The sequence below is a fragment of the Leuciscus leuciscus genome, assembly GCF_965113295.1.
Source record: "Leuciscus leuciscus genome assembly, chromosome: 17".
In the NCBI taxonomy this organism is placed as follows: Eukaryota; Metazoa; Chordata; class Actinopteri; order Cypriniformes; family Leuciscidae; genus Leuciscus; species Leuciscus leuciscus.
This window is the reverse complement of record NC_138741.1, coordinates 37,030,780-37,055,779: the sequence shown is the minus strand read 5'-3', so window position 1 is coordinate 37,055,779 and position 25,000 is coordinate 37,030,780. Positions and strand designations below refer to the sequence as shown.

Sequence of the window (25,000 nt, the reverse complement as noted above, 5' to 3'; positions counted from 1 at the left end):
TTTCCCTGTGGCATCCGGCGAGTATCCTTTCAGACGCTTTCTAAAAGAGCAAAACACAGTTTTAACAGCGGAGCGCGTTGTTTCAAATGCCGCTCCCCATCTGCGAATCCTGCGGGGTTCCCCTGCATGTGTCAGACCGACACACCCAGTGCGCTGTCTGTCTCGGCCCTGAGCACGCCGACGCAGTGCTCACTAAAGGCGGCTGTCATCACTGTGACAGCATGCTAGACTTGTAGTCAAGACCACCTAAACCGAGACCAAGACACTACCAAGACCAGAGGGTATCGAGACCAAGACAAGACCAAGACCAAGTCGAGACCAAGACCGAGACCAAGTCGAGACCGGAGGAAAAAAAAAAACAGACTAGTGTTGAAGCTAAGCTATAACTTGTATGAATTCAAGAACAGCAGCATACTAGGGTTCAGCCGCAGTTTACATTCAATATTAGACGGTATTACTTCAACTACACAGGCAGAACAATACAGAGACAGACCATGTCATGTGTGTGACTGTGAGCTCACTGTAAATGTTTTTGCAGACTGGGTGAGATCAACTATGTGTAGCAATTTCATGACGGCTGTTACTGCACTATTAGAGGATTGAGACTCCCTTAACTTTTGTGTACTGTTGAGGACTGACATGACTGGTACTGACTGACTGGTTCATCTGACAAAACATCAAACACCTCCAACCTCCAAATTAAAGATACACAATTATAAACTTGGATTAGGCCTAATGTTTAGTCAACACAACAGAGATATGCATATGATATTTAAAAGACCATTTATTTAGTCTAACACCATCATACAATACTGTAATCAAACAACACACACACACACACACACACACACACACACACACACACACACACACACACACACACACACACACACACACACACACACACACACACACACACTGTTGTACATCTATCTTTATGAGGACATTCATTGACACAATGCAATCTCTAGCCGCTTACCCTAACCTTACCCATCACAACTAAGTACCTAACCCGACCCCTGACCCTAAACCGACCCTTAACCTCATTATAACCTTATCCCTAAAACCAAGTGTTGACCCTCAAACAGGCGTTTAAAGGCTCTCAGAAAGTGAGGACCGGCCAAAATGTCTTCACTTTACTCTTTGTCCTCACTCCAATGGTCTAAAACTCAAACTGGTCCTCACAAAGATAGTTGTACAGGTACACACACTCACTCACACTCTCACACACACACACACACACACACACACACACACACACACACACACACACACACACACACACACACACACACACACACACACACACACACACACACACACACTCACACTCTCACCCACACACACAAACTCACTCACTCACTCACTCACTCACTCACACACTCACTCACACACTCACACTCTCACTCACTCTCACACACACACTCACTCACTCACTCACTCTCACACACACACTCACTCACTCACTCACTCTCTAACACACACACACACACACACACACACACACACACACACACACAGACACACACTCACTCACTCACTCACTGCACTTTCACTCTCTCTCACTCACACACACACACACTCACTCACTCACACACTCACACACACACTCACACACACTCACTCACTCACTCACTCACTCACTCACTCACTCACTCACTCACTCTCTCTCTCTGTCTCATAGAGCATTTGTATAAAACTTGGCAAGCAAAAAAAAAAAAAAAAAAGAGATATGAAGAGGTGAGACCTAACACACACATGCACAAACACACAACTTATCTTCTGCTTATTGCTATTTGTTTTTAAAAATGTTTATTTCCTATTCTAAAGTTAATAATAAAAAATAAAAAATGTATTTGGGTTTATTGAAACAATCTTTTTAGTTTTTTTGTGGCATTTTTGCATATTCGCATTTTTGCAAAAACTTAAACTTCCCAAATAACAAAAACTAATTCTAAACTTAGAACTTATATATATATATATATTCACAAAATATATCAAAGTTGGTATAGGAGCAGTTGGTCACAGAATATTACAGTTTTTTCGATTGCTAAACGACAGTGAGCACAACTGGAGTCACATGTGCAAAACTCTAACTACAGTCTGCACAGCAGCAGTTCATGTGGACCAAACTCTAGTTCGTTTTTCATTGCTTGAACACAGTTTTCAAAACTCTACACACTTATCCCATGACTTTAACCACAACCTGCACAACACTGTGGATGTACAGCACTTTGTTCAAATGCTAACACACTGCTGTCAAAACTGTGAACCACACATTCAAAACAGAATAGATTTCAGCCTTGTGCCTTTCAAACACTGATGAGTGCAGTTTCAGCTGAAAGGCTAAGCAGGGGTCTTGTTTTAGACTTGTTAGTGAACACACACACACACACACACACACACACACACATACTGTACATATATATATAGGTAGAGCTCAGAAAGACTAACTTTGGAAATGGAACAAGGAAGACGGGTTGGTGAAGGGAGAAGGGTGGCAGGGAGAGGGCGGATGCGTGCCGGATGTGAGGACACGACTCCCAGAGGACTGCCAGGGATGGATAAGGCACTCCAGAAGGTTCTCATGGCAAGAGAGAACATTAGATGTGATGTTGATGAAAACCTGTGTCCTGATGCTAGAGAGAGGCAGGATTAGCCCCTCAATTATTTGTTCGAATTACAGTATGTACTTTTAGTTTCTACCTTTTTTTTCTCATTACTGTAATTCCGTAAATTACTACAGACTATTGAAGCAAACTGCTAATTTTCATTTACATTAAAGAATTGTTATGTTCTAAAAAATTGTATAAATCATGTGAAAGAATGTCACTCTTTTCTTTGAAGAAAATATTACTTTGTATGAAGTCACTGAAATTGTTCAAACTGTAAAGATGAAAAGTTAGTATTTTCTGTATTGGTGTTTGATGCTAGTGTGTTTCCTCTCAGTGTGTTCTGAGTGACAGTGTGTGTTATCTCAGTGAGGGTTGTGCAGTGTGTTCTGAGTGACAGTGTGTGTTATCTCAGTGAGGGTTGTGTATAGTGTTTGGCTGCACTGAGCTGTTTTGAGCCATGTGTTAAGAGTTGTGTTGCTTGGAGTGAGTTTTGCAGGTGATGTGAACTGTTTAGCTCAGGTGACTGATGGTAGTGCCGACTGTAGTTAGAGTTTTGCACATGTAGCTCCAGTTGAGCTCACTGTCGTTTAGCAATCGAAAAAAACTGTAATGAATCTCTGTGGCCCTCTGCTGGATATATATGGTTACAACACATTATTTCTAAAACTGTAAATTCTACAAGCTTTTTTCTATCCAGCAGAAGTCTGCCTCTGACACCTAGATCAATATCCAGAAACAACTATTTAATTTAGATCATCATTAAAGTAATTTGTTTTCCATAAAATTGTCATTTCATGTGCAAGCTAATGGTATACGTGAGGAATTTTGTGGTAAATTGGTGAAAAAAAAGTACTTATCTCCCAAAACACAGCATAAATGTGTATATATATAGGAGTGTAAACAGGAAGTGAACTGAATGTGAGAGTTAAACCTACACTGCATTCATTCCTGATATATTCCTAATAGGGGTGTAACGATACCCTAATTTCACGATTCGATACATATCACGATACTGAACTCACGATACGATATTATTACGATACTCCAAGACATATAATAAAAGGTTAAGAAAAAATGTACTGTTGATTAAATGCTAAATTTGATATAACATTGTGGGTGTAAATGAATAGGCTTGGACAATGGTGACACCAGAATAAATATATTCATGATTCTGAACCTGAAAATACAGAATTATTTTAGACGAATATGCTTGCACTCTGTCACTGGCTAGATATATTTAAAATAATGTAGGCCACTTTTTACTGGTAACATAAGACTTATAACATAAGCATTATCAGGACCCACTAATATTCCCCCATTATTATATATTATATATTCAACATAATATATTGTAGTTTAATGTAGTACTGACTCTGAAAACTTCAGTTTTTTCTCACAGAGTAATTTTTATTTTGGGTGAACTATCCACAATACATATTGTTGCATTTTTGTATTGCAATATATTGTTACACCCCTAATTCCTAACATGATGTCTTAGTCTCTTCAGTGATTTCTGCAGGACAAGCAGTGACAGGAGTTTCAGCTGGTAGTTTTATACGGATAGTTTCTCTATACACGGCTCCATATGCATAAACTGTGTTCTCACTCAGTAAATGCTATGATCTTAACATTTTGAAGATTAGTTTAAATTTGTTTTTTAAATGTGTTTGCTTAGAGAGTATGATATGGGCATAAACGGTAAATAATCAGATGTTACATATTTTATAGAAGTCTTCCTCGTGTTCAAACTCAGATTGTACAAACAAATTTACATCAATATCCTGTACCAGTGTGACGTGTGTGTATGTGTATATATATATATACTTTTTATATATAGACTTTATTTTTGTGTTTGTCTATTGCAGTTGATGCTGCTGACAGATTTCTCTCTGCATGACAAAAGTGAGGAGCAACGACTTGATGCTTTTCTTCATCAAACTCTTCATGCGTGTCTTCCTGAGTTCTGGAGTTTCTTCAGCTCCTCCTGCTGTTATCATGGCCAAACTCTGGTGGAGAGAGAATCAGAAACCGTTGAAGCCCACAGACTCGTCTGAGAAATCTTGAGTCGGAGTTGAAACTAAAAGGGAGTGAATTAAGGGCACATGCATTCTCTTATTTACAAAGTTACAACTGTTACAACTGTTCAATTTCTTTAGCACTTGAATTTTACAGATTAAGTTTCAGCCTTTAAAAGTTCAGGCTGATTGCATTTGACATTTTTATGTCTGCAAATAAAAGTTGACTTTTTAAGCTGTCTCGTGAGCCGTTTCTAAATCATCATCGTCAAACCGAATGGTTACAATTCATTACCATTACCATTTACCATTTATAGTAGGGGTGCAACGGTAGGTACATGTATTCGTCCCGAAATGTACGGTACGGACGTCACTGTTCGGTGCATACAGTCACACGACGAATACATCAAAGCCACTAGATGGCTATAAGTGTATGGCATTAAAAATGGCATTTAAAGCATTAAATTAGATTTGAAGATGGCTGCAGAAACCCTGCTTAGATTTAAAACACAAGCACTGATGTTTTACAATAAAAAGTGATACAATAACTAATTTGTGTCAGGATTGCACATTAATCAGAGAAATAAAGTGGTATTTACCGTTATTTCACAAAAAAAGACAAATGTGCTTATTCAGTCGCATATATTTGTTTATTTGTAATCACACAGAACATCACTGGGGTTGAAAGTATGCACATAAAAAAAAAAAAAAAGCTACATTCTTATGTGTGCATTACGTTTGATCATTCAATGATAATTTCTTTAATTTTTCCACCAAGTTATATGATCTGAGGAGCTTTGAGCACCCTCCAGTCCCAATATAGTGTTATTTCAGCCAGAGCAACCGATGGATCTCCCAAACCCTGCTAGAGTTTCTCTCTCATGCCACTCGCAGTGATGATGATGATGATGATGATGATGATGATGAAGCTCACGCGCATGAATCAGTGACAGAAGTAGAGTTGTTTCAGGAGGGATGTATGATTCTGTCTTCAACTTTGAAACGAAGTCTGTCCACAGTGGTGATTAAGACTCTTTGGTGGCCCTGGCCACAGACACCTAGAGTGCCATAAAGTCTTTGTTAAAGCGTTATAAGCCATGAACCGAAGCTGCAAAAACAAACAAGTCACAAATGTCCGGATGTTAAATCTGTGACACTCAGAGTTTTGTGCTGAAGTGGCTGGAATCACTCATGCTTCATAAACTCTACTGGAAGTCTAAAACTACACTAAAAAATTTATGTTTTTGATTTACGCATTTCAAATAATAGTAAAATTCCATCAAATTGAATTGAATAATCCTTACATAGAATTGTAAATGAGTAAAAAAAAAAAAAAAAGATGCAGAAAGGGAAGAGGTAAATGAATATAAAGGAAGGCAATAATCAAACTGCTGATTACAGGAAGTACTCATGTCACAACCTGGCTCAAGGGTCATGACAAAAGAGGGAACGAGGCAGCATAAATAATCAAAAGTGATTTATTTAACAAAAGAGTCACCAAACATAACTATTTAAATGTAAATGATAAGTCTCTATAACATAAGTAAACTCAAAACAAAATATAGTAGTCGGCGTGATCAGGCCATGGTTGACGTCTGGGTTGCAGAGAAGAGAATGCTCGAGTAGTTTGACCAAGTTGAGCTTTATCTCCACTGGTTCACAGGTTCCAGGTGCACCCAATCAGCAATCACCTCAACAGAACAAAGATAATTAACAATCACACAGGGGCCGTCACACTCATAAAACTCAAAACTCTAATATGCAAATATTTTATAAGAAGTGCTTGTGTTGAAACAGGAGAGAGGCTGTTTACTGATGGATCAAATGATGGTTCGTGTGACTGGGATTTTAGGGGAATTAATAAACATATTACAGGTTCTCAGTGGGACACACACCTGTTTGTCATGAGCTATGTAGCGCTTGTACTGAATGTGTTTATATTTGTTTTGTTGGATAATGGTTTGAATCTTATACTGTGGACAGTGAGAAGAACTGATTATGGGATTCATGAGGGTCTTTATGCACTGATTTCAGTGTTTCAAGTACTTTATAATGCTGAGATACTGTTGATGTTGAAGTCAAACTCGTGCTGGTAGAAATCTAGAGAGAACTGATGAACTCTTCAATCAAATGCTCCAGAAGCTCCTCAATGTCAGCTAGAAAACACACAAATCTCACAGAGTAAACCAAATAACACAGATTATCTTTCTCAGGGGTTTAGTTACGGTCTCTGCCGATCTTCTTCCAGATTAAAGCTCTTCAAGATGTTTTGTGATGTTTCTGGTCGATGCTCACAGAAGCTTCTGGAAGTTTCCCGTCAATAATGTATTTGCCTCATATATGTACAATATGTATTTGATGAACTCTTAAAGCCTATCTTCGTGAAAAAAAGGTTAAATATTATTATTTTTAATGGCATTCATGTGCAATGGGGAGAGTAATACAATAATGTTCCTATGAACCACAGCGTGTTTAACACAGTGACAGTGACACGTGACGGCCAAGTATGGTAACCCATACTTGGAATTTGACCTCTGCATTTAACCCATCCAAGTTAATGCACACACATTAGGAGCAGAGTAGTGAGTAGTTAACACACACACACTGCAAACGTGGATACACACACCCAGAGCAGCGGGCAGCCTTTGTGTGGCGCCCGGGGAGCAATTAGGGGTTAGGTGCCTTGCTCAAGGGCACCTCAGTCATTTCCCACCGGTTCTGGAATCGAACCAGCAACCTTTGGGTTACCAGTTCAACTCCCTAACCACTAGGCCATGACTGCCCCGCAAAGGCTGTCTTGGCAGCGGTGGGTACACACAAACACACAAACGATAAGTTCAGTTCAATTAAAGGACAAGTTCGGTATTTTACACTTAAAGCCCTGTTTTCAGATCGTTTCTGATGAAATACAATGGTTAAGATTGAAATTTGGACAAATGCTGCTGGCCCGAGAATTGTCGGTTTCTGTGGTAGCACCCCCCCACCTCCACAATGGTAGTTTTTGTCCAACTCCATTGACTTGTATTGGATGAAAAACTACGATAAAACCTGTTTGAAAGCATCTTTTGCAGCGATTTTTGTGTGAGCATATCAGTGAACACCCCTGACCACTCGGTGAGTTTCACGTCTTTGTAAACGAAAGTTTAATGCGTTTTAGGAAGGATTATTACAGTGCACCTATGCAGCCATTGTGGAGGTGGGGGGGGTGCTACCACAGAAACCGAAAATTCTCGGGCCAGCAGCATTTGTCCAAATTTCAATCTTAACCATTGTATTTCATCAGAAACGATCTGAAAACAGGGCTTTAAGTGTAAAATACCGAACTTGTCCTTTAAGTGAAATGAACAGTTTTGTTTTGATAGCTGGTAGCTTAATTCCTTACCCGTCGAAGTTTATGGTTTGAATCGATCTGCCATGTTTTCTGTTTGTTTGTGTTTGTGTTTGTTCTTTGCATCTTTTATCCACACTAGTTCACTTTCTGTTAATTTATTTAAGTGTTCAAAGCTTCCATGCAGGATCTGGGTGATTGCTGTGTGAAAAAAGGGCACGCGATTTAAACTCGCGAGGGGGAGTGCGATTTGTCCGGGGAGTCGGATTTTGGGCGGATTTCCGAGTGGGCGGGTTTTGGTGAGCTTTTGGGCTGGAAATCCCTGTCCCAATCTGGCAACACTGGGCGAGGACAGTCTGCGCAATGAAAGCCCGTTGTTCAGGATTGGGATGATGCAGGATCGGAGCGGTGGTGAAGCGGAGCTTGAGTTGGTTGAAAGCTTGCGTAGCGCTCTCGTTCCAGGGGAGCCGAGGTGTTCCTTTCCGCACCAGAGCTGTCAGGGGTCCTGCCACAGAGCTGAATCCCCGAATGAACCGCCGGTAGAAGTTAGCAAACCCCAGGAATCGCTGTAGTTCCTTGAGAGTGGTAGGTTGGGGCCAATCCACCACCGCCCTGACTTTGCCCTCATCCATGGCCACGCCCTCGGGGCTGATAACGTAGCCCAGGAAAGAGGTGGTGGTTTGATGGAAGTCACACTTTTCAAACTTGGCGTAAAGCTGGAACTGAATGAGTCTTCGGAGCACGGCTCGTACGTGCTGTACATGGTCCTCGAGGGTATCCGAGTAAACCAGTATATCATCGATGTAGACGACCACACAGCGCTGAAGCATGTCTCGGAATACGTCGTTGATGAAGGACTGGAAAACAGCTGGACTGTTAGAAACGCCCGAAGGGCATAACCAAGTATTCGTAGTGGCCAGTGCTTGTAGAGAAAGCCGTCTTCCACTCATCTCCCTCTCGGATACGAACCAGGTTATAGGCTGAGCGTAGGTCCAGTTTGGTGTAGAATTTCGCTGTGCGGAGAAGCTCAAGAGCAGCAGGAACCAGTGGTAGGGGATAACGAAACTTCACTGTGCAGTCATTGAGGGCTCTGTAATCGATGCATGGGCGTAACCCGCCATCCTTTTTCTTGACAAAGAAGAAGCCAGCTGACATAGGAGAGGTGGAAGGACGAATGAATCCTTTGGCCAGTTCTTCCTCTATGTATTTCTCCATAGCTTCAGTCTCGGCCTGAGAAAGGGGAAAAATGCGTCCCCTGGACGGTATGGAACCTGGGATGAGATCGATGGCACAGTCGTATTCCCGATGAGGAGGTAACTGGGTAGCTTTGGCTTTACTGAAGGCTTCGGCCAGGTCGCGATATTCAGCAGGCAAACTGGAGAGAGCGGAATTTTCACAGAGCTCTGAGATGCTTCGAACTGGCAGCGGTTTAATGGGACTTAGGCACTTGGAAAAGCAATCTTCACCCCAGCGGATAATTTGACCCGTAGTCCATTGCAGGTGAGGATTATGGCTTCTTAGCCAGGGTAGTCCCAGTATGACAGGAGTGTGTGGAGCAGGCAGAATGTAGAAATTAATATTCTCACGGTGCAACAGTCCTGTGCGCATCTGTAGCTCTTGCGTTATGTGAGTAATTCGCCCCGTGCCAAGGGGCCGTCCGTCAACCGCTTCGACTGTGAGAGGAGAAGTGCAGGGGATTAGAGCTATCTTGTGCCGTTTAGCAAAATCTTGTGACATAAAATTTCCAGCCGCCCCAGAATCAATTAATGCAGACGTAGAGAAAGACTGATCATTCTTAGTGAATTCCAGAGGTACAGAGACACAAGAGAGAGGATTCAGACTATCAAGAGTTAAACTCACCGTTGCCTTTTCTTTGCGTGCTGACAGTTGAGGACAATGTAGTCGGAAATGACCAGTTCCTCCACAATACATGCATAGTTTCAAAGTCCTCCGACGTTCACGTTCCTCCTCAGTTAACCGGGAAGTGTTAATTTGCATAGGCTCACCGGCTTCCGTGGCCACGGGACTCGGAGAGTGTGGGGTGGAGACGTTGCGTGAGAGAGTCGAGGATCGGATGCTGGCACGGCGTGAGCGAATGAGATTGTCAATCTGAATGGAGAGATGAATAAACTGGTCCAGATTCCTTCCCTCAGCGATGACAAGCTAGATATAGGCTTGAACTCAAGAGTAAATTGCTGACAGGTGGAAGGTAATCAGAGCGCCAATGATGCATACTAGGAGGAGTATGCATCATTAGTATTCAGGGGAAGGCGCTCGAGACTGAGTACTGGGGATCTCACTAGACGCCGTAACACAGTCGTATGTTTCCAAACTAAAATTACTCACAAAAAAATGTGACTTTGGAACTTTAAATGACGAGCTAATACGTGACCGCATAGTCTGCGGGATTGAAAGTGACGGTGTGCGGAAACAGCTGCCAATGTATGCTTGTTATATGAGCAATCTGAAAAGAGCACTGAAGCAATGAAGGGGAAAGTCATGGCAGAGCGTGCAGTGCGATCCGCCAAGCATCTGCTCGAGAAGTGCCATAGATTCAGGCTGCTTTACTCCACCTGCGTAACCTTCCACGCGCTGACCTGCCATCACCTGCCCAACTGCTCCTCTCCAGGCGTACGAGAACTTTTCTTCCTGAGCTGAAAGACAGACTGATGCCCTCTGTATGCTGCAACGTCAAGGCAGTGCTTACCAGGAGGAGAAAGGAAAGCAAAGCATACTATGACCGCAATGCCCACACCCTTCCACCCTTACAACAGGGTCAGACAGTAAGGATGCAGACGGCTCGCGGTTTCGACAAACTGGCAGTTGTACAGGGCCATGCTGCTCAACCTAACAGCTATGTGGGGACCTCTCAGGGCAGACAGTACATAAGAAATCGACGTCTCCTCCTCCGTGTTCAAGAGCCTGCGCCCACTGAATGTTCAGAAGATGATTATAGACCACTTCCACCAGCGTGACCTCTTACAACCCTCCTGTCATCTACAGTGTTACCATCTCAGAGCGAAGCACCTGCCACTGGTGATGTTGCTGCAACTGCCCAGCCTGTAGTGACTCGTTCAGGGAGAGTTAGCCGTCCTAACCCACGTTATCAGGACTATCTCACTGGTTAAGGATACCCTTTCTATATATTACATGTTATACTATCTTTATTCACATGTTCAGTTGGTGAATGTTAGCTTAAGCGAAGGAATGTATAGTTGATAAATGTTGCTAGCCCTTTAAGGTTGGGGTTACATGGGAAGGTGGGTGTGGTCCGGTTGGACCGGCGGGAGTGTAGAACAGGAGAAACAAAATAAAAAAGACGAAACACGTTCGGTTGTTAAACCTATCCTGCGTTGTGTCAGTTATTGAGAAATCTACAGTTGGAAAACTCCTTGTAATGGTTGATTCAGTCTGTAACTCAGAACACGTTTGGACAGCAGTCAGTCTGATGTGGTTTGCCTAATGCTGATCGATTTCATTGGTGTGAAGTTCACTGTGAACGGAAAAGGGAAAAGAAACTGTATTTCACTGCAAATATTTCATTCCCTCACAATGGCTCTTATTCTGACATCTTGTCTCGTATCGAGACCTTCTTAATGACACATTCAGTCAGTCTGCAGTTTCTTTTGTGCTTAATCCAGTGTTAAGTCTGAATATTTATGGAAAACTTTGTAAAAGGTAGGTTAAATACACGCAGAGAACAGATGAATATGATGGTAAGTAGAATAAGAAGGTAAGATGATTTTATCCAAAGTTTGCAACTTTCTTCTGTGGAACAAAAGACCCCATTCAGCAAACCCAGATCCATCACTCGTTCTCTCGGGGGAGAACAATCATTTCAACAACAGTATTTTGTTTACTTTAATGAACATTTGACACATAATGTGTTTCTCAGCGTGTGTGTGTGTGTGTCTGTCTTGTTTCTTCTTCAGTGACAAGGAACATTATTGACGGGAAACTTCCAGAAGCTTCTGTGAGCATCGACCAGAAACATCACAAAACATCTTGAAGAGCTTTAATCTGGAAGAAGATCGGCAGAGACCGTAACTAAACCCCTGAGAAAGATAATCTGTGTTATTTGGTTTACTCTGTGAGATTTGTGTGTGTTTTCTAGCTGACATTGAGGAGCTTCTGGAGCATTTGATTGAAGAGTTCATCAGTTCTCTCTAGATTTCTACCAGCACGAGTTTGACTTCAACATCAACAGTATCTCAGCATTATAAAGTACTTGAAACACTGAAATCAGTGCATAAAGACCCTCATGTAAGGATGGCTGAAGCGAAACAGTCGTTCCGAAGCTTTGCGAGATCCCGAAGCGCAGATGTGTCGAAACACTGATCCGAAGCGTGATTCGAAACACCCATGTCACGTGACTATGACCAAACGAAGCCTCGAAGTGTTTCACTAAGTGTTTCATCAGGTGTGGTCCGCCGAATCAGCGTTTGATTGGAACGGTCGGGAACAGACCACACAATCGCACATCTGTATAAAAGTGAAATAAACGCATTTTGACCTCGTGGGTTTTTGTTTGACTTTGAGATAGCGGATTTTTGGTGATATAGTGACATAGTGCGATTTGATTAGTTATAGGCAATTTAGACTTACATTTAAATTTACACAACACATTGACTGATAGGCTAGAGACAGACAGAGTATACATATAGTGACACATTAATAGATACATAGATATAAATATATATAGACAGCTAGATTAATAGATAGATACATATATAGATAGATTTCAGATACATATATAAATACATATATTATAGATCGATACCTATATAGATAGATTATAGATATATAAATACATATATTATAGATCGATACATATATAGATACATAGATTATAGATACATATCTAGATACATAGATCGATTCATATATAGATAGATAGATTTGGATAGATAGATAAAATGGAGGCTCCCCAGAAGAGATGCCGTACATCAGTGGTGTGGGAGCATTTCCATTTAGAAACCCCAAATAAAGTGAGATGTGTGTATTGTGATCGGCAGCTAGCCTACTGCAACAATACATCATCCATGATGCGCCATTTGAGGAGCACTCATCCTGCCATTTTGCAGGGTGCAGAGGATGGCATTCCCCCTGTACCTAGGCCTGCTACTGACTCTGCTGGGCCATCTAAGCAAGGTATGCATTGTTTGAAATATAATTATAATTGAAATATAATTACAACCTTTTGGGACACTGTTTATAAAGTTTATAAGTTATATAAAGCACTGATTATAAACACTGGAAGGTTTCCAAATAATGAACCAGTAGGCTATACTTTTAATAGATGTGCACTAATTGAAGCTGTATTTTTCCAATGTATTTGTCTGAAAGTATGTTTTATCTTCTCTTTTAAAAGTCAGACAGAGGGAATTGGATGAGGCTCTTATAAACATGGTGGTGACAGTTTCAGTCTGTGTTATGTTATGTAATCTGAATCATGTAATATAATATATCCTTCATATATGCCGTCAGTTTAGGATTTGTTACTAATTGCTGTTTTCATTTTTATTCAGACCCAGAAATGTCAACATCACACCCATCATCATCATCACCATCACCATCACCATCAACACCAGTAGAAACACAGGACAGTTTATGGGAACTTTTTGATACTCGCATCCATCAAACCCAGATGATACACAATGCTACAGCTGATGCCACAGTGGAAGTGAAAAAATACATCAACGATGCGTATTTGCCCAGAACTCATGATCCACTAACTTACTGGAAAGAGAGAGCAGTAATCTTTCCTCATTTGTATGTCCTTGCAAAAAAATATCTTTGTATGCCAGCAACAAGTGTCCCTTGTGAGAGGATTTTTTCAAAGGCTGGAGAAATTATCTGTAAAAAAAGAAGTAGGCTAAGTCCTTCCACAGCAGATAAATTAATATTTTTGAATACAAATCTCTAAAACAGTGAGACATTGTGGCTTGATTTCTTTTATTAATATTCATTTTTCATGACCAAAATAACATTATGCACAGTGAGGAGCCTATAGGTTACAAGCTTCACATATTAGAACATTATAATAATAAAAAAACAACACATTTTTTTAATGGCTCGTCAAGGTTGTTTCAGATCAACACCTGCAAGTGACCACTAGGTGTCACCGTTGAGACGGGTGTCGGATTGATTCGAAGCCTCGAAACAATATGGCACATTTGGTTCAACTGTTTCATTGGTTCACGAGGCCTCGATTTTGCCATCACTACCCTCATGTATCCCATAATCAGTTCTTCTCACTGTCCACAGTATAAGATTCAAACCATTATCCAACAAAACAAATATAAACACATTCAGTACAAGCGCTACATAGCTCATGACAAACAGGTGTGTGTCCCACTGAGAACCTGTAATATGTTTATTAATTCCCCTAAAATCCCAGTCACACGAACCATCATTTGATCCATCAGTAAACAGCCTCTCTCCTGTTTCAACACAAGCACTTCTTATAAAATATTTGCATATTAGAGTTTTGAGTTTTATGAGTGTGACGGCCCCTGTGTGATTGTTCATTATCTTTGTTCTGTTGAGGTGATTGCTGATTGGGTGCACCTGGAACCTGTGAACCAGTGGAGATAAAGCTCAACTTGGTCAAACTACTCGAGCATTCTCTTCTCTGCAACCCAGACGTCAACCATGGCCTGATCACTCCGACTACTATATTTTGTTTTGAGTTTACTTATGTTATAGAGACTTATCATTTACATTTAAATAGTTATGTTTGGTGACTCTTTTGTTAAATAAATCACTTTTGATTATTTATGCTGCCTCGTTCCCTCTTTTGTCATGACCCTTGAGCCAGGTTGTGACAAAATGGGGGCTCGTCTCGGTCTTAGAACTCGGGCAATTTAATAAGATATCAATGTTTAATACGTAGACCTATGTATTGGGGTCTAGTTTGTTGGGAGCGTGGCAGCCCGTTGGAATGGTAAGAAGCTTGTTTTACTTTGGTAATTGTTCGCTTGTTTGTTCATTTGGGGTAGCTCTGTGGTGATATACAATAGGTTTGTTGGTTGAGCAGGGTAAGTGAAGGTTTGTTTACTGGCATTTGAAAAACTTGTAGGTGATTTGTTTTTTTTACAAATTATTTATTGTTTCTACAGTCAACAGGTAATCCAGGTGACTGTTGTAGGTCCTTGTGTGCATATTGTTGTTAAAAGCGGTTGGAGTTTTCTCTTGTAGGCTGTAGCGACGGTCCACTTTTGGGCTTGTTGTGCGGGTCCTAGGTAGTGTTGTGGCGAACGTGGGTGAAGCTTTTAGCTTGGGAGCATGTCCGTGGTTTTGGGAGGGTCGCTAGTGTGCTAGTTGCTCTTCCATGCCAGCGGTCATTAGTGCATAAATACCCACCACAAGTAGCTGCATGAAGACTAGGGATGAGTTAGTTAGCTGGGTTGATCAAGATAGCGGGAAAACTCCATATCACGTGAGGTTTAGTCCTTTTAGTACGCACGAGGAAGCTACACTGTCTTGCTGGGTCTGTGGGTCTGTTGCTGTGGTTTTGATGTGCCAATTGTAATTAGGCGTAATGGCAGATTGTGATGCATTTATTGCAGCTCCGTCTGAAGAGGCGTTGGAGCGTTGTACTAGAGAGCAGCTACTGAAGATTGCAGAGCACTTCTCTATAGTGGTAGGTGACAAACGCCTTAAAGAGAATATTAAGGTAGTTTTGAAGTCTGAGTTGAGGGAGAAGGGTGTGTTGGCTGTAGACGAAAAAGATGATTCTCCATTTTCCGCTCGTGTACTTATCCAGACTCAGGGCTTAACGTTTGACCAACAAAAGGAACTGTTGTTGATTCAGCTTGATCATGACAAATGTAAACCTGAGTTGCGAATTAAAAAGCAGATTGAGGTGGAGAGGATTCGGCAAGAAATAGAGCAGGCCAAATTAGATCTGGAAGGGCACCGCTTATCTTTGGCAAATGATAGTAAGGGGTCCACTGAAGATCAGAGCGGGCAGTTGTCTAGAGCAGTGGTTTTCAAACTGTGGGTCGCGACCCACTTGTGGGTCACACAGTGAGAAAAGGTGGGTCACACAAAGGCACTTAGCTGCAGCTAAATTTACGTTACGATGAGTGAAACAAAACCAGTCCGATTAATGACCAAACGACTATGAGTTTTAGCGCCCGCCAAAGTGTTATTTGATCGCTGAGTAATGTAGATGAACTGCTGTGCTTGTGACAGAGTCACAGTGCATGTTTAACTGAAAGAACGAGCAGAGAGAGTACTCGGTCGCGCGCGCGCTCTCTCTCTCTCTCTCTCTCTCTCTCTCTCTCTCTTCGGAGCCAGGCGAAAGTGTAAAAAAGACTTCACCGTCTCCAAACTAAGCGCTGTCTTGCTCTCTCTCCCTCGCACATATTAATCAAAATAAATCGACACGGTGGTAAAAGGTCGGAAGACCAAAGTTTCATGTGGAGCATTCGGAGATTTTTTTTTCTTCCTCAATTACCGCTGGGTGTGAATTGTGCTAAATAAGTTGTTGCCTTATCTTCTCTGAAAAGCGTCCCAGACATTCAGCTGACATAAAACAACACTTTAATTAAACGAAAAAAACTATCCAGTGATGAAATGTTTTCTGTGTTGACACAAATCTTGGATGTCTATGTCCTAACTGCTGGGATAATCACACAACGCGCATGACACGTCCAATTCGCGAACTAATGACTCCTTTGAACCGATTCATTTTAATGAATGGACAACTGATCTTTCCAACAGTGAACTTAGGAGACGTTTGAATCAGTAACACTTTACAATAAAGTTCTATTTATTACATAAATTACATAAAAAGTACAGTTTGCTTACTCAAGCTTAAGCTTTAAAATAAATAAAACCCCTTGTTTTTTTTGAAAAGCATATGACTACATTTTTCCACACAGTGCAATCAAGAATCGATAAGAGAATCGTTAATCAGAATCGTCAGTGGCATTATTATTATTGATAAAATCTTATAATTTCCCATCCCTATGTGAAGACGGTACAATTATAATCAAACATTAAAGAACATACATGTTTTTTTAAGAGTTAAAAGTTTAAAATATTTTGCTAACATGAAGGCTTGTCACTGTCAGTCTTTTTACATCAGTGCAAAACTAGGGAATGCAGATTAAGACCATCAGCATGCATTGATTAATCCCATGGCATGTAGCAAAAAAAAAAAAAAAGTGCGACCAAATCATGCTGGTGCGACCAACTGAGAAAGTTGGTAGCACCAGTGCAAGTGGGTCTTGAGATTGATTATACTTGTCTAGGTGGGTCCTAGAACGAAAAAGTTTGGGAACCCCTGGTCTAGAGAGCTATGTGTTCCTTTGATATTAATAATTTAAGACTACTGCCACAGTTTAATGAAAAGGACCCGGATACTTTTTTTATATTATTTGAGCGTGTTGCTAAAGCTAGAGGTTGGCCTGATGCAGATTGTGCTTTGATGCAGATTGTGCTTTGATGCTTCAGTGTGTGCTGACAGGACGAGCGCAGGAAGCTTATTCATCCTTGAGCACAGAAGATAGCTCTAGCTTTGTAAAAATCAAGTCTGCTGTGTTAAAGGCGTATGAGCTGGTACCAGAAGCGTTTCGCCAACGCTTTAGGTCCTGGGAAAGACGCACTGGTCAAACTTATATGGAGTTTGCTCGGGACGTGACTGGTCATTTTAAACGTTGGTTGGATGCGCTGGAGGTCACTACTTTTGAGCATCTGTGTGACCTTGTTTGGGAGCAGTTCAAAAACATGCTTCCTGGCTACATTGCAACATATGTTAGTGAGAGAAAGTGTGTCACGGCGGCAGGTGCGGCTGCATTAGCAGATGAGTATTTGTTACTCCATAAAGGGAGTTTTAGAGAGCGTGCTATAACACGTGAGCGTTCTTGGAGAGCTGGTGCGCCAAAGTTAGAAGCAGTATCGCGAGGTAATGTTGACACTAACTGTAACTACTGTCATGAAGAGGGTCACTGGAAGGCTGATTGTCCGCTGCTGCATTTTAGAAATAAAACTGTAATATCTAAGGTTAATCCTGTGGCAGCAGCTGCACCGGTTGTTACGGACTGTGTGTCTGAGTTACTTACAGCGGAGCTTGAACCGGATGTCTTGGCAGCTTATGCCCCTTTTATTAGAGATGGGTTTGTGTCACTGGTAGGAAGTGAGGTTAGGGTTCCAGTAAAAATTCTGAGGGACACAGGGGCCTATGACTCTTATATTGTGGGATCTGTGTTGTCGTTGTCAGAAGAAACTGATACGGGTGACTGCATACTAAGTCGTGGCATGGGTTTAACTGTTTTGCCCATACCGTTGATCTTGGACTGTGAACTGGTAAAAGGAGAGGTAGATGTAGGTGTGCATCCAGCGTTGCCCATTGAGGGGATTCATTTCATTCTGGGTAACGGGCTGGCTGGTAGCCGTGTTTGGGCTGACACTACTCCCTTGCCGGTCGTTGCATCTTGCCCAGTTAAGTCTGTTGTTGACCATATTGCCGCTGATTTACCTCAGGTTTTCTCAGCCTGTGTAAGTACACGAGCTATGAGTCTGAGAGGGAATCTGATGAGAGTGAAGTAGAGTTCGTGACTCCATCGATGTCGGACTTTCCACTATCTGTGTCAAAAATGTAGTTGTTACAGGAACAGCAAAGTGACTCTTCCCTTAAAGAAATGTTTAATTGTGTTGTATCTGCTAAGGAGATCAACAGTGTAGCAAGTGGGTATTTTGTACAAAAAGGCTTGTTGCTTAGGAAATGGTTGATTCTGGGTACTGACTTTGTTGGGGATGCTGTCGCTCAGTTGGTGGTACCAACAAAATTTCGTCCCCTTGACTTAAAAGTCGCTCATGATGAGAGTGGGCACTTTGGTGTGAAAGACTTATCTTAATGTCTTGAAGCATTTCTTTTGGCCACGTTTGAAAAAAGATGTTGCAGCATACATTAAGACATGTCACGTGTGTCAGTTAACGGGAAAGCCCAATCAGTCTGTTAAACCTGCTCTATTACAACCCATTTTGGTTAGGAATGAACCATTTGAGCGCCTGATTGTGGACTGTGGGTCCGTTACCATGCTCTAAGTCTGGCTGTAAATACCTGCTGTCTGTGATGTGTCAGAATACTCGGTATCCTGCTGCGTATCCATTGAGGGCAATTACCACTAAGGCGGTAGTGAAAGCTCTAAGTCAGTTCATTTCGGTCTTTGGCATTCTGAAGGTCATCCAGAGCGATCAGGGGTCAAATTTTTCTTCGCACATGTTTGGTCAAATTTTGAAGTTGTTGCGTGTCCGTCATAACCAGTCATCAGCCTATCATGCACAGAGTCAGGGGGCCTTGGAAAGATTCCATCAGACTTTGAAGTCTCTCCTGCGTGCATATTGCACAGAGCTGGATAGAGACTGGGAGGAGGGTCTTCCCTGGCTTATGTTGGCTGCAAGAGAAGCTGTGCAGGAAAGTATAGGTTTTAGTCCTAATGACTTGGTTTTTGGACACACAGTGCGTGGACCCTTGGCTGTTTTAAAGGATGGCCTGGTGGAGGCAGAACCGCCCAGAAATTTGGTTGATTTTGTCAATGGCTTTAAACATCGTCTGTTTGTAGCAGGTGAAATGGCGAGGGAGAAATTGCAAGTGTCACAGAGTAAGATGAAAAATATCTATGATCGCCGTGCGGAGCATCAAGAGTTTAGTCCGGTAGATCAAGTGCTTGCACTGATGCCTGTTGTGAGCTCGCCATTTCAGGCTAAATATGCTGGTCCTTATACAGTTGTTGAGAGAAGGTCTGACCTGAATTACATAATTGCAACACCAGGACGGAAAAAGTCAACACAGTTATGTCATGTCAACCTTCTCAAACCATATTATAAACGTGAGGCTGAGGTAAGCCAGACAGTAAGAGACAAGGTGCATCCGGTTCTCCTTGTGAGTTCGGTGTCAGAATCACAGGAGGCAGATGGAGTGCCAGAACCAGATGACAGTTTGTTATATGGTCGTCTAAAAAATTCTGAGACACTTCGTAACCTTGATAGTCTGTTGTTGCATTTGACTGAATCTAAGCGTGGTGAGTTGTCTGATCTGATACAGAAATATCTATGTCTGTTTGATGATGTTCCAACATGCACAAATTGGATCGAACATGATGTTGATGTTGGAAATGCACAACCAATTAAACAGCGTTTTTACCGCATGTCTCCAGAGAAACTTAAACATCTAGACTCTGAAGTTGCTTACATGCTGGAAAATAATATTGCAGTCCCATCACCTTCTAGTTGGTCTTCACCGTGTATTTTGGTTCCAAAGGCCGATAAATCGCCTAGATTTTGCACAGACTTCAGAAAGGTAAACTCAGTCACTAAACCAGATTCCTTTCCGTTGCCGCGTATGGACGACTGTATAGATCAGGTTGGTTCTGCCAAATTTGTTAGCAAGTTTGACTTGCTTAAAGGATATTGTCAGGTTCCGCTGTCTGCGCGTGCTCAGGAGGTGTCGGCATTTGTTACACCATCTGGACTCTATTCCTATAGAGTCATGCCGTTTGGTTTGAGGAACGCTCCAGCGACATTCCAACGATTGATCAATCGCGTTGTGTCAGGTCTGGAAGGTTGTTCCGTTTACCTAGATGATCTGGTTATTTATAGTGACACATGGCATGCTCATCTTAAACGCATTCGAGCTTTGTTTGACAGGTTGTCTGAGGCACGTCTGACTGTAAATTTGGCCAAGTGTGAGTTTGCGAGGGCAACGGTGACATATTTGGGACGTGTAGTGGGGCAGGGCCATGTAGCTCCGGTCCAGGCCAAAGTCAGGGCAGTAGAACATTTTCCTAGGCCTACAACTAAAAAAGAGTTACAACGATTTTTGGGTCTCGTTGGATACTACAGGAGTTTCTGTAAAAACTTCTCTACAGTTGTTTTTCATATGACTGAGTTGTTAAAAGCTAAGGTAAAGTTTGTGTGGTCTAATGAGTGTCAGCAAGCCTTTGAGAACATTAAGTCCCTGTTGTGTTCGTCTCCTGTGTTGATAGCGCCACAGTTTGATAAAACATTCATGCTCCAAGTAGATGCAAGTCAGGTGGGTGCAGGTGCTGTTTTGTTGCAGGAGGATGGTCAGGGAATGGCGAGACCAGTTAGCTTCTTTTCCAAAAAATTCAACCGTTATCAGCTGAATTATTCAGTGATAGAGAAAGAAGCGCTGGCACTTGTTTGGGCTTTGCAGCACTTTGAGGTGTACATTGGGGGGGTGACGGCCCCTGTGTGATTGTTAATTATCTTTGTTCTGTTGAGGTGATTGCTGATTGGGTGCACCTGGAACCTGTGAGTGGTGCACCTGGAACCTGTGAACTAGTGGAGATAAAGCTCAACTTGGTCAAACTACTTGAGCATTCTCTTCTCTGCAACCCAGACGTCAACCATGGCCTGATCACTCCGACTACTATATTTTGTTTTGAGTTTACTTATGTTATAGAAACTTATCATTTACATTTAAATAGTTATGTTTGGTGACTCTTTTGTTAAATAAATCACTTTTGATTATTTATGCTGCCTCGTTCCCTCTTTTGTCATGACCCTTGAGCCAGGTTGTGACATGAGTACTTCCTGTAATCAGCAGTTTGATTATTGCCTTCCTTTATATTCATTTACCTCTTCCCTTTCTGCATCTTTTTTTATTTATCTTTTTACTCATTTACAATTCTATGTAAGGATTATTCAATTCAATTTGATGGAATTTTACTATTATTTGAAATGCGTAAATCAAAAACATAAAAATGTTTAGTGTAGTTTTAGACTTCCAGTAGAGTTTATGAAGCATGAGTGATTCCAGCCACTTCAGCACAAAACTCTGAGTGTCACAGATTTAACATCCGGACATTTGTGACTTGTTTGTTTTTGCAGCTTCGGTTCATGGCTTATAACGCTTTTAACAAAGACTTTATGGCACTCTAGGTGTCTGTGGCCAGGGCCACCAAAGAGTCTTAATCACCACTGTGGACAGACTTCGTTTCAAAGTTGAAGACAGAATCATACATCCCTCCTGAAACAACTCTACTTCTGTCACTGATTCATGCGCGTGAGCTTCAGACTCCACATCATCATCATCATCATCATCATCACTCCGAGTGGCATGAGAGAGAAACTCTAGCAGGGTTTGGGAGATCCATCGGTTGCTCTGGCTGAAATAACACTATATTGGGACTGGAGAGGGTGCTCAAAGCTCCTCAGATCATATAACTTGGTGGAAAAATTAAAGAAATGATCATTGAATGATCAAACGTAATGCACACATAAGAATGTAGCTTTTTTTTTTTTTATGTGCATACTTTCAACCCCAGTGATGTTCTGTGTGATTACAAATAAACAAATATATGCGACTGAATAAGCACATTTGTCTTTTTTTGTGAAATAACGGTAAATACCACTTTATTTCTCTGATTAATGTGCAATCCTGACACAAATTAGTTATTGTATCACCTTTTATTGTAAAACATCAGTGCTTGTGTTTTAAATCTAAGCAGGGTTTCTGCAGCCATCTTCAAATCTAATTTAATGCTTTAAATGCCATTTTTTAATGCCATACACTTATAGCCATCTAGTGGCTTTGATGTATTCGTCGTGTGACTGTATGCACCGAACAGTGACGTCCGTACCGTACATTTCGGGACGAATACATGTACCTACCGTTGCACCCCTACTATAAATGGTTAATGGTAATGAATTGTAACCATTCGGTTTGACGATGATGATTTAGAAACGGCTCACGAGACAGCTTAAAAAGTCAACTTTTATTTGCAGACATAAAAATGTCAAATGCAATCAGCCTGAACTTTTAAAGGCTGAAACTTAATCCGTAAAATTCAAGTGCTAAAGAAATTGAACAGTTGTAACTTTGTAAATAAGAGAATGCATGTGCCCTTAATTCACTCCCTTTTAGTTTCAACTCCGACTCAAGATTTCTCAGACGAGTCTGTGGGCTTCAACGGTTTCTGATTCTCTCTCCACCAGAGTTTGGCCATGATAACAGCAGGAGGAGCTGAAGAAACTCCAGAACTCAGGAAGACACGCATGAAGAGTTTGATGAAGAAAAGCATCAAGTCGTTGCTCCTCACTTTTGTCATGCAGAGAGAAATCTGTCAGCAGCATCAACTGCAATAGACAAACACAAAAATAAAGTCTATATATAAAAAGTATATATATATATACACATACACACACGTCACACTGGTACAGGATATTGATGTAAATTTGTTTGTACAATCTGAGTTTGAACACGAGGAAGACTTCTATAAAATATGTAACATCTGATTATTTACCGTTTATGCCCATATCATACTCTCTAAGCAAACACATTTAAAAAACAAATTTAAACTAATCTTCAAAATGTTAAGATCATAGCATTTACTGAGTGAGAACACAGTTTATGCATATGGAGCCGTGTATAGAGAAACTATCCGTATAAAACTACCAGCTGAAACTCCTGTCACTGCTTGTCCTGCAGAAATCACTGAAGAGACTAAGACATCATGTTAGGAATTAGGGGTGTAACAATATATTGCAATACAAAAATGCAAAAATATGTATTGTGGATAGTTCACCCAAAATAAAAATTACCCTGTGAGAAAAAAACTGAAGTTTTCAGAGTCAGTACTACATTAAACTACAATATATTATGTTGAATATATAATATATAATAATGGGGGAATATTAGTGGGTCCTGATAATGCTTATGTTATAAGTCTTATGTTACCAGTAAAAAGTGGCCTACATTATTTTAAATATATCTAGCCAGTGACAGAGTGCAAGCATATTCGTCTAAAATAATTCTGTATTTTCAGGTTCAGAATCATGAATATATTTATTCTGGTGTCACCATTGTCCAAGCCTATTCATTTACACCCACAATGTTATATCAAATTTAGCATTTAATCAACAGTACATTTTTTCTTAACCTTTTATTATATGTCTTGGAGTATCGTAATAATATCGTATCGTGAGTTCAGTATCGTGATATGTATCGAATCGTGAAATTAGGGTATCGTTACACCCCTATTAGGAATATATCAGGAATGAATGCAGTGTAGGTTTAACTCTCACATTCAGTTCACTTCCTGTTTACACTCCTATATATATACACATTTATGCTGTGTTTTGGGAGATAAGTACTTTTTTTTCACCAATTTACCACAAAATTCCTCACGTATACCATTAGCTTGCACATGAAATGACAATTTTATGGAAAACAAATTACTTTAATGATGATCTAAATTAAATAGTTGTTTCTGGATATTGATCTAGGTGTCAGAGGCAGACTTCTGCTGGATAGAAAAAAGCTTGTAGAATTTACAGTTTTAGAAATAATGTGTTGTAACCATATATATCCAGCAGAGGGCCACAGAGATTCATTAATATTCTGTGACCAACTGCTCCTATCCCAACTTTGATATATTTTGTGAATATATATTATATACTAATATATATATACTAATATATATATATATATATATATATATATATATATATATATATATATATATATATATATATATATATATATAGTAAGTTCTAAGTTTAGAATTAGTTTTTGTTATTTGGGAAGTTTAAGTTTTTGCAAAAATGCCAATATGCAAAAATTCCACAAAAAAAACGAAAAAGATTGTTTCAATAAACCCAAATACATTTTTTTTTTTTATTAACTTTAGAATAGGAAATAAACATTTTTAAAAACAAATAGCAATAAGCAGAAGATAAGTTGTGTGTTTGTGCATGTGTGTGTGTTAGGTCTCACCTCTTCATATCTTGTTTTTTTTTTTGCTTGCCAAGTTTTATACAAATGCTCTATGAGACAGAGAGAGAGAGTGAGTATGTGTGAGAGAGTTAGTGAGTGTGAGTGTATGAGAGTGAGTGAGTGTGTGTGTGAGTGTGGGTGAGTGTGAGTGAGTGTGAGTGAGTGAGTGAGTGTGTTAAAGAGTGTGTGAGTGAGTGTGTGAGAGAGATAGTGGGAGTGTGTGTGTGTGTGTGTGTGTGTGTGTGTGTGTGTGTGTGTGAATGTGTGAGAGTATGAGTGAGAGAGTGAG

At 40.7% G+C, this 25,000-nt stretch overlaps 3 protein-coding genes across 3 annotated transcripts in view; 1 reads left to right on the top strand and 2 right to left on the bottom strand.

Annotated features, from left to right (window-relative positions):
• The window catches only part of LOC309479403 (uncharacterized protein), a 373,702-nt gene that overhangs the window by 300,630 nt on the left and 48,072 nt on the right, over window positions 1-25,000 (top strand). The gene's annotated exons all lie outside the window — the stretch shown is intronic.
• LOC309479377 (uncharacterized protein) overlaps window positions 1-25,000 on the bottom strand; it is a 271,906-nt gene that overhangs the window by 212,526 nt on the left and 34,380 nt on the right. The window lies entirely within an intron of this gene.
• LOC309479492 (uncharacterized protein) overlaps window positions 22,745-25,000 on the bottom strand; it is an 11,180-nt gene continuing 8,924 nt past the window's right edge. The window contains exon 4 of the mRNA XM_082143681.1: window positions 22,745-23,072. The gene's annotated coding sequence lies outside the window, so the exon portion shown is untranslated. The remainder of the gene's footprint in view (window positions 23,073-25,000) is intronic.